The sequence below is a fragment of the Gopherus evgoodei genome, chromosome 1 (genome assembly GCF_007399415.2).
Source record: "Gopherus evgoodei ecotype Sinaloan lineage chromosome 1, rGopEvg1_v1.p, whole genome shotgun sequence".
Taxonomy (NCBI): domain Eukaryota; kingdom Metazoa; phylum Chordata; order Testudines; family Testudinidae; genus Gopherus; species Gopherus evgoodei.
The window spans coordinates 153,518,135-153,528,111 of record NC_044322.1 but is presented as its reverse complement, the minus strand read 5'-3'; the positions used below and the strand labels follow the sequence as shown (position 1 = coordinate 153,528,111).

The following is a 9,977-nucleotide window of genomic DNA, read 5'->3' as shown; positions in this document are numbered from 1 at the left end:
GCCCCATCCAACCACCCCTTCTCCCTGACTGCCCATGGAACCCCTGCCACTGACTGACCCCCACTGCCCCATCCAACCCCTCTCTCTTTTCTGACTGCCCCCCGGGACCCCTGCACCCATTCAACCTCCCCATTCCCCGTCCTCTGACTTCCCCGACCCCTATACACACCACTACCCCCTGGGACTCCCCCCCCCCAAACTCCCCTGCCCTCTATCCAACCCCATCTGCTCCCAGCCCCCTTACCACGATGCCTGGGACACTGGTGGCTGGCAGTGCTACAGCCATGCCACCCGGCTGGAGCCAGCCATGCCACCACGCAGCACAGAGCACCGGGCCAGGCCACAGTTCTGCAGCTGCACTGCCCTGCTGCCCAGAACACTGCACCAATGGTGGGGCAAGCTGAGGCTGTGGGGGGAGGGGGAACAGCAGGGGAGGGGCCGGGGGCCAGCCTCCTGGGGCAGGAGTTCAGGGACCAGGCTGGAGGGTCCTGCGGGCTGGATGTGGCCCGTGGACCGTAGTTTGCCCACCTCTGCTCTAAATGCTTCAGAAGGGACATGGAACACAGCGGACAAACTCCCCAAAAATGCAATGCAGCCTAGGGACACAGCAGGGAATTAGACAGACACATTCTGAGCCAAACTGATAGATAACACGTGAAATAAAATTTGGAACTTTCCCCAGGAAAACTGGAGGGAACTTCATGGGGAGAGGACATTCCCCTGCTTCCAGTGACTGACAGATCTGGTTCTGTCCCCAAGCTGCAAGCAGGCTGAAATACCTACTACAATGGATTTGGTATGATGAAGAATTAGTATTTTTCTAACGTATAAAAATCCCACGTTGTGTAAAACTAAAATGGTACTACACCTATATCCCGATATAATGCAACCCGATATAACAAGAATTTGGATATAATGCGGTAAAGCAATGCTTCGAGGGGGGCAGAGCTGTGCACTCCAGTGGATCAAAGCAAGTTCAATATACTGTGGTTTCACCTATAACGCGGTAAGATTTTTTGGCTCCTGAGAACAGCATTATATCGAGGTAGAGGTGTATTATCACATAAAAAGTATTTTTATTTTTGCAGAAAAAGGCTTTAGACTACATGCAGATAACCCTTGTGCATAAAATTACAGAAGATGAAGCAGCTCAAATCAAGTAGGGGTCAGTAGTACAGGAAACGCTGCACAGAGGATGCAGCTACAGTGGCAAGAAAACAGGACCCATAATTCACTGCCAGGAGCCACTAGGGCAGCTTCACTGGTGGAAGATGTACTGCAGACAGGGCTCAATCACTTTGTCCCCCATTTATCTAAACACTAGACCATGCTGTCACTGGTCCAGTCAAGCACCCTCTCTTAGCCACTCACCTGACTGTGGTGAGGGGACCCAGCTCTGGATCTGCAGCTGTTTTAAGTCTCCTACTCTGCATGGAGACCTGGCACTGCCCCTGGTGGGGCTCCTCGGCCCGTTCTCAGAGTATACAGACTCTCTGTCCAGCACCCCTTCCTGAGAGCTTAGACAACATGGTTCCTCTGCCCAGTCCCCAAGGCCACTTCTGACTCATTTGACTCCCTCTGTAGCTTAAACACGCCCACTCCCAGAACTCTATCCATATCTGTGAGCCTTCTGCTTTACCTCTTAAAGAGGCCATATTAGGTACAGCATATAATACAGCGACACTTTGCATAAAATTTTAAACACAACATTGCACTTCACTTAAGCATTAGAAATGCAGAGAGTACAGATCATATAGAAAACAGGCATCCCGAATGCAATGGCTCTCTCTCTAGCTCACCTTTCCTTTAGGGGACTGTCTGAGTGCAGGTAGTCAGGGGGAACCCAGCCTCACCAAGCCTCTGCAGCAGCTTCCCTCATCTTGAGATGGTGACAATGATTAAAGAGCATGAACAGAACAGATCCTGCCCTTTTATAACCTTTCAGCCCCCTCTGTCAGGTGACTTCTATATCCGCCTCCCCATTGTAATTCCAGGGACCTGTATCAGGTGACTTCATTGCCAGGCGATCCCTTCCCCTGACAAACCAGTTCTCCTGGGTGGGAGCCTGAAGGGTGTCTAGGGTGTTTGTATTAGAAAAGAGGACCATCTTGAGCTAGTAACCCTCTATTATCAGCCCACCTTAGAATTTCAGTCCAACATGGAGATAAAAGCACAACGGAGAAGACAACATTCAAAAGGAAATTTACATCTTGGTAAAAAAACGAACACAGCTCATAATCTAACACAGAATTCATAAATTGTATAGACAGATTCCCCCAAATCACCACAAATGCTATCTAAACCATGCATCCATAAACCAATTATTTGAAACAAACAATCACAGAGCTTCAAATAAATTAAAACAGGATTTTTCAAACCCATTTTATAAGTAGCTAATCTCCACTTGTTCCATCTCTGTACCCTTAATCCCATCCTGTTGTTTAGGATTCTCCTTCTATACACACTGCTGTTCAGCAGTCCTGCATCAGTCGGCAGATGTTGAGTCATGGTTTAAAAAACTATCTGGTGTTAAAGACCCACACACACATCTAGGTACAATGGCATTTTTATTACATTTCAAGGGCAGTTTCATTTTATATCTTAGCTTCTTGACTTCTACATCATACAGTATACCTTGAGACACGAGAGAAATAGGAGGTCAGTCAGTCACTATCAAGGGGTTGTGAATGCAACATGACTACATCTAAAGTAGCTCTTTCCACTAAGGAGTGAAAACAGCATTGACCAACTCCGTCACTGGAGTATTTTTCTGCTGTTATCACAGGACATTTGCAAAGGTGCCACAATACACACATGGGGTAAGGGATGCATCTGGGAATGGATTTTGCAGAATTTCCAATGTGCAGTTGCATCTAATGCATTAATTTTGGTCTCGGAAAAACAAGGTTCGGTTCTGTTTTTCATAAGTCATGTTAACTAATTCCATCTGAACCATCACCACTTAGGTCTTAGTGTTGATGCAGTTTAACAACTTTAAACCTGGGTTAACTGACAGATGGGGAGACATTGAGCACAGAAATCTACACTTCTCTCCATTTTCACATTCACTTTGTAGTTCACTTTTAACAGAAACCGGTAAAACTTGTGACCAAGTGACATTACAGAAAATACATTTCTTATGAATGTGTACACTGAAATTTGAATTTTCTTATTTGTGTGAGGCATTTTAGTTGATTTCTCTGGTGGTCTCTCGCCACCCACTTTGGAAATGGAGGCTGGGCTAACAGTATCAGAGTACCTGCTAGGACTGAGGTTGTATGAGATTATTGCAGTTACTTGGTTTTCATGGGTGGGAATCTAAGGGGTTATGTACACAGAGAGTTAGTGCACAGGAAGAAGTACACATCTATTCGATAATGTAGCTCAGATAAAGCTTCGTGTAAAACGGGTTTGCGCAACTGCATAAATGGCAGGGAGAGCCAGGGAAAGGGGAAAGAAGAGCAGAAGGAAATCATGCCAGGTGGAGGACAGCAGCAAAGACAAAGAGCTATCACCAGCACACTCACTCCTTTTCTCTCAGGGACAGGTATGTGCATGGGTATGAGTGCTGGGGAAAGGAAATTGGATCTGGTAAGTTTCACTATCAGTAATGTTGTGATGGGAGGGGTGCAGCAATTTAAGCCACTTCAAGGCTGAGTAAACCTGAGGGCAGGAGCGGTGCCAGAGTTTCTGGTGCCCTAGGCAGAATTCGGGGGGCGGCATTTTGTGTGCTCCCCACGGGGCGTGCGGGAGCTTCCGGTTCCGCTCCCATCGCGCCGCCGAAGAAGGACCCTCCGCCGAAATGCTGCAGGCGACAGTGGCAGTCATTGAGCTGCTCAATTGCCTGCTGCTGTTTTCCGCGGCACGGCGGCAGAAGGTCCTTCTTCGGCAGCGCAACAGGAGCGGAACTGGAAGCTCCCATGGGGAATGCACAAAATGCCACCCCCCCGAATCCTGGCACCCTAGGCGACCACCTAGGGTCGCCTAATGGAAGTGCCGGCCTGGCTGGGGGAAGTTTTTCAGCTGAAGCTTTTTTCAGCAAAAAAAATAAAAATCCAGAGTTGGCAACACTGATAACATTTCACAAATTCATGTCAGTTTTGCCAAACTGTGCCCACTAAGACCCTCCCACTACCCCCCCCCAAAATTAAAAAAATCAAAATGCTTCATTTAGACATTTTCCAAATGAAACATTTCAAATGTCCGGTTCAAAATTACTTTTTATTAAAAAAACAATAAAAAATGTTTTTAAATGCTCAGAACTTATATGAAAAATTTAGTTTGACCTGAAATTAATTCTTTTTCCAGTTTCAAATTGCTGAACATTTAAATCAAATTCATTTTTAGTTTAACCCAAAGCAATTCCCTCCCCCATCCTCCGATTTTTTGGAATTACCAGCAAACCAAAAATTCTGTTATTTGTACAGCTCTACTACAGAGGGCCTTTGGAGTTTCACAGGAGAGGAGACCTGTTAGCTGGAGGAATGAGGGACAACCGGCAAGTATTATATACACATACCGATGTACACAAAAATACATTTATCGTTGTGAATTGAAAGTGGAATTACCTTGTCCATGATGGAATTCAATCCCATCTATCGATATTTATAAGCTACCCCAGGCAGGTGATGATTTTTGTTCTTAGCTCATGAAGATACTTCAGAAAGGATTTCTTGTTCCACCTTTGGAATGTGCCAGTGGACTGGTATTTTCACAAGATTTCTCTGGCAGAGAATAACTTTGCACATCTTCCCCTGCCTCTCGTACTTCAAAGAAAATCTGTGCCTGACTTTCCATGCACAGCACCTTATGTAGTCAATTAAACCAATGCAAAGTGAGGGTAAGATGCTACTAAATCAGATCGGTACCATTTTACAACCGCTTTCCATTGATGTAAGTGACTGCATAAGGTGGAGGGGAACAGAATCAGGCCTGGATTCTTTTCTTTCCCTTCCCTCCCTGCCCTCCCCTCCCCCAAGCAAATTGCTAAGTATTTAGTAGTTTGCTCAAAAGATATTGCCTGGCCTTCCTGCACCTGTCAGTACCGCCTCAATACACAGGGCTTTCGGGTATCATTCCAGGACGTTCTGTATCGGTTTCAAAAGGCCATATGTTCCAGGAGTGATGTTCCAGCACTAGCAATGTTGTGTCAGCATTCAGGAAAGCAGAACTATCAACCACCACAAAATACACATGGGGAACGGCTGCATTTAAAGCAAATGCGGGGAATCCCATTTTACAATTTCAGCACCCGTTGATTATCAATACAAAATGCAAAAGAAGCAGGAGTCGAACAGGAAGGTGTTGAACAATCTGAAGGCAAACTTAATCAATACCCTGGAAATTTCTCTCTCTCTCTCTGAAGTTCACCACTGTCCTGTGAGTGCAGGGTAAGTGAGGTCATGAAGGTATAAATGATGTTGTCTGCCTTTGCATTATCTACGCCAGTGACCCCATTGTTACCACCTCCCTTGTGGGGAGGATAGCTCAGTAGTTTGAGCATTGGCCTGCTAAACCCAGGTTGTGAGTTCAATCCCTGAGGGGGCCATTTGGGAACTAGGGTAAAGATCTGTCTGGGGATTGGTCCTGCTTTAAGCAGGGGGTTGGACTAGATGACATCCTGAGGTCCCTTCCAACCCTGACAGTCTATGATTAAGGTACAATCTGGTAGGTAATGTTAAGGGAAAAAGTCTAATATAGACAAAGCTATCACAGGAAGACATTAAAGGACCAACAACACCAAGTCCCAAATGTAGAATCTTCCAGATAAGATCCTGGCTTAGGAACTGCTCTTTCAGCTTAGTACAACAGTATCTAGAAACAACACTTCCAAAAAGACCATATTTTCCAAAATAACTGAAACAGCTATTTCTTTATTATAAGTAACTACATTAGGCCCTATATCCCCACAATAAACTTCACTTAGGAGGATCCCTGTGCCTGCACAGTAAGAGCCATCACAATAGTAAGAATTATCGTACGGATCCTGTCAATTTTTAACATGCAGATTTCTCATTTCTAATTGTATTTCATATCCAATACAGTTGTTAGTTTTTAAATCACATCTGCAGTTGTTCACACCCAAACGTACATGCTACAGCAACAGCTGTATTACAGACAGACAGGCCTGGGAGTTCACTGCAGCAAACCAGCCGCAGTACTGATAAAAGATCTTGTAAGGAGTGCAGTCTGGCTCTAGCTTTTCCACAGTAACTCAGCCACCTGATCAGAATACAAATGAAGATGATCATTCTCAAACCAGCACAACGGCTCACTCTGGTCAGTCCCCTTTGTAGTCATCTAGTCTGTTCACAGCATAGAGACAGTGCATTCATTGTTGTAGATATCAGAACACACTGATCACAAACTCAATGAGAGGGAGGCCCACAGAAAAATAGCAGACCTTGCAGACTGACGGTTTCTTACCTAAAGCAGTAGATATAGATATTACACATGTGCATACAATAGAATATCACTGACTTCATGCTCAAAAAAGCATTTCTTCGTGCTCTAATCACCACTCTCAGCTATGTCATTCTAGAATTGTCTGAGATTGCTTCCATTCTCTTCAACTTCTGCACTGTAAGAGAGTCATCCATAGTCATGAGGTGTTCAAAAATATTCAGTAGTTTGACAAAAGCAATGACCCTAACAGAGTTCATTTTTTCCTGTTTAAAAACAATAAAATCTATTGCAAGTACTGATTTAGTAGGCCTGCTACTAGGAAATTATCCTGATTTGACTATTTACAAAGCAGGACATTTTGGAGAAATAGAGTTAAGCAGGGACAAATTTTGTTGTTTATTGTTTCAGTTCTGGGGTGAGGAAATGTAATTGTTTTTGCAAAATGTTTGCATTTGTAATTTCTCTTTAAACGCATGTTATAAATTGAAAAAACAATAGGCAGATCTAAAACTACCATATGAGCACAAAAACTGTTAATGCAAAAGACCAGCAGAACTTCTTAAGAAATATAAAGAGTATGGTTCTCATATCCCATAGCTCTGATTCCTTGTACGTAGACTTCAACAGAAGCTGGCTCTGACTTGCCTCAAGAACTTTGAATTTTTGATTGTTTGTAAAAATTAATTCCCACCTATCTCATTCTGTGAGCACAATATCTACTAGTTTTGCTTTTAAGTTTAATAAACCAATTCAGCTCATACAAAGTATCTATTTGAACGGTGAATATTTGATTCTTGTTTTGCATGCAGTAGGACTATGTGCCCAAGAGTGCACCGTGAAGCGTGACAAATCTGAGACTGGAGGCACCAGAGAAAAGCAGAAATGGTAGAAACCCTTGAGATACCATTTCTGAAGCAGAAAATAAAAAAGCTGCCCGTGGAGTATCTACAGGAGAAGAATGGCTTGCCAGGATACAAGGAGAATCCAGACGATTCATATGCAGATTAATATATTGGGATAACCAGACTGTGTGCAGGAGTTATTTTCTATGAAGAAAATAATAGGCTGCACATGCACAATAAACTTTTCTTAAGTCTAATTTTCTTCAGACTCTGCATTTATATAGACTTTACTGAGGAAGGTATTCCTGAGTAAGTTTAATATTTAAATAAAAATAATAGAGCGTAAAAAAAATCTCTGGGAAAAGTGGGCTTTTTCTGGGTTGAAATTACTTAAAAGTAAAAAGCTGAACAGTTTTACTTGACTTTCCAAGCAAAAAAAATAACCATTAACTCTGGCTTTAGAGCAATCCTTGGAAACAAGTCTTCCCAGGACAGTTACTTTGAGAAAGTTAAACACCACTGGAAAAAAAACTTAGAAAAATATTTTTGGACACTATCAAAATGTGCTTCCTGTTCTACATTTAAAACACTATTTTTTTTTGGTAAAAGCTGCTGCTGAAATAAAGTTGTAAACTTACCAATAAATATATGTAAGTAAACGTCAACAGAAAAAAGGCACCTTTTTGGTTAGTTGTGCTGCCATTGCTTTTGTCAAATGCAGACAGTTCTTAGACAATTACACAAAGGGTTATGATTGGAGCTGATGGCCCGAGAGCAAATATATTAAGAATATTGTTAACAACAGTTGGGGAAAGATGGTTATGTGCCTTTGAGTGCCTAAAATCGGGCATCTCAGAGCATATCTTCAGCTTGTGTAAATTATTATTGGGCCACTGACTTTGTTAGAGTAATGACTATTTATACCAGTTGAGGATCTACCCCCTAAATCCTTATTTAGGAATCTACCTAGGAGGCCTGATTACAGTAGCACCAAGCTTCCACTGAAATCAACTGGAGATGCAGGAGAATACACCATTCTGTTTAGGTATTGAAATATGTATTTAAGTGCCTAATTATAATTCCTAGAAGAAGAAGCACTAATCAGCTTCAACACTGAAATGAACACAGAGCCCTACGTCCTTCAGTCAGCTTTCAAATCACATGACTCTGAGACTGCGAACTCACTGGGGGCAGAGGCTGTCATCTTCTATATATTCGTACAGTGCCTAGCACATTGGGACCCAAACCTGATGGAGACTTCTTGACACTATCACAATATAAAAGGTTAAATAATCATCATCTATTTGGATTGTGAGGAGGGAGTAGAAAAGAATTATTCTTATCTCTCTCTCTCCCCCTCTCTCATCACTTCTCCCTATCCAACTATAGTTCTCTACACTGCTTTACAAATACACACACAACACACACACAGGTTTTTACAAATAATATTTTGCTACAGATCTGCACAGCTACTAAAAAAGAGTCCAACTGCACAATAATATATTCTGAACAGTTTTTATTGGACTCGCATAGGGCAAAACAAAGAGTCAACTGTGTACCTTAACTTAGTCCAAGATTTTACAATAGAAATTATCTCTGTGAAAAGTTGTCTGGCAGTTCTTTCCTGCTGCAAGCCAAGTTGGAGAAAGTGATTATATATAGCATATGAAATGTTTCCTTTGGCACTAGTTAAGAAGACACTATTTATCCTGTGCATGGCTCCTGCATAATAAAGTGAGTAACTGAAGTTTACTGGGTCACATTTCTCCTGGACCCAGGCTAGAATTCCCATTATTTGCCAATACTGGATGCACATAGTACCAGCCTCTCACTGATGTTAGTCCTCTCTTTTTAACGAATGGTGGTGGTGCCTGAAAATTAAAACATGAACTGTGACATTTTTTAATATCTGGCATAAAATATGCCTGAAGAGATTTCTTAGGGCACACAATGAAAAGTGCTAGCCTCGTTTCTTGAAGGGCTGAAAGGAGGAAAGCAGGAGAGCCTCTTCTCTAGCATCTACAAGCCAAAACAACACCCAAAACAACACACATTTTTACCTGGAGTTTCAGGAAGCAGGGGAAAAGTAGTAAAGTGCAGGAAGGTGACACATACCAGGGTGCAATCCACACCAGTGACAGGCTATGTCACCCCTGCCCTGCAACCTTGGGTGTCTTCCAATACCTTGCTGGTAGTAGCTTGCACCTGGGCCAATCACAAACAACCTTCCCGCATGCAAATCATATCCCGAGTGTCTGTGTGTAACTGCAACATGCCAGCAACAATTGGATTACACCGTGGCTCTCACCAGCCGTGGTTATACTGCAGGGTGACCCCAATACAGTCTCAGACCCAGACTTTTCCACCCAGAAATGTAAGTCTTGTACTGCCCAGCCCTCTCCTGGACAGTCCAAATATATTAAGTCTATTATTCCTTTAAGGAAATAATATACACCAGTTTACCACCTTAAATGGAATTACCCAGACACTTACTTAAACACACTGGATTAGATAAAATAATAAAACAAGTTTATTAATTACAAAAATAGATTTTAGGTGAGTATAAGCAATGAGACACAAAAATCAGAAATGGTTACAAGTAGGGTTGTCAGCTTGGTAATATTTAAAGACCAGGCACTCCAGCAGGAGTGCCAGAACCTCCTCTGCCCCGCCTCTTCCCCCAAGGCCCCCCATCCACTCCTCTTGCCCCCTCTCCCTGTTGCTCGCTGC

The 9,977-nt window shown here is 42.9% G+C and overlaps 1 protein-coding gene across 1 annotated transcript in view; it reads right to left on the bottom strand.

Annotated features, from left to right (window-relative positions):
• The window catches only part of TSPAN7 (tetraspanin 7), a 186,620-nt gene that overhangs the window by 129,691 nt on the left and 46,952 nt on the right, over positions 1-9,977 (bottom strand). The window lies entirely within an intron of this gene.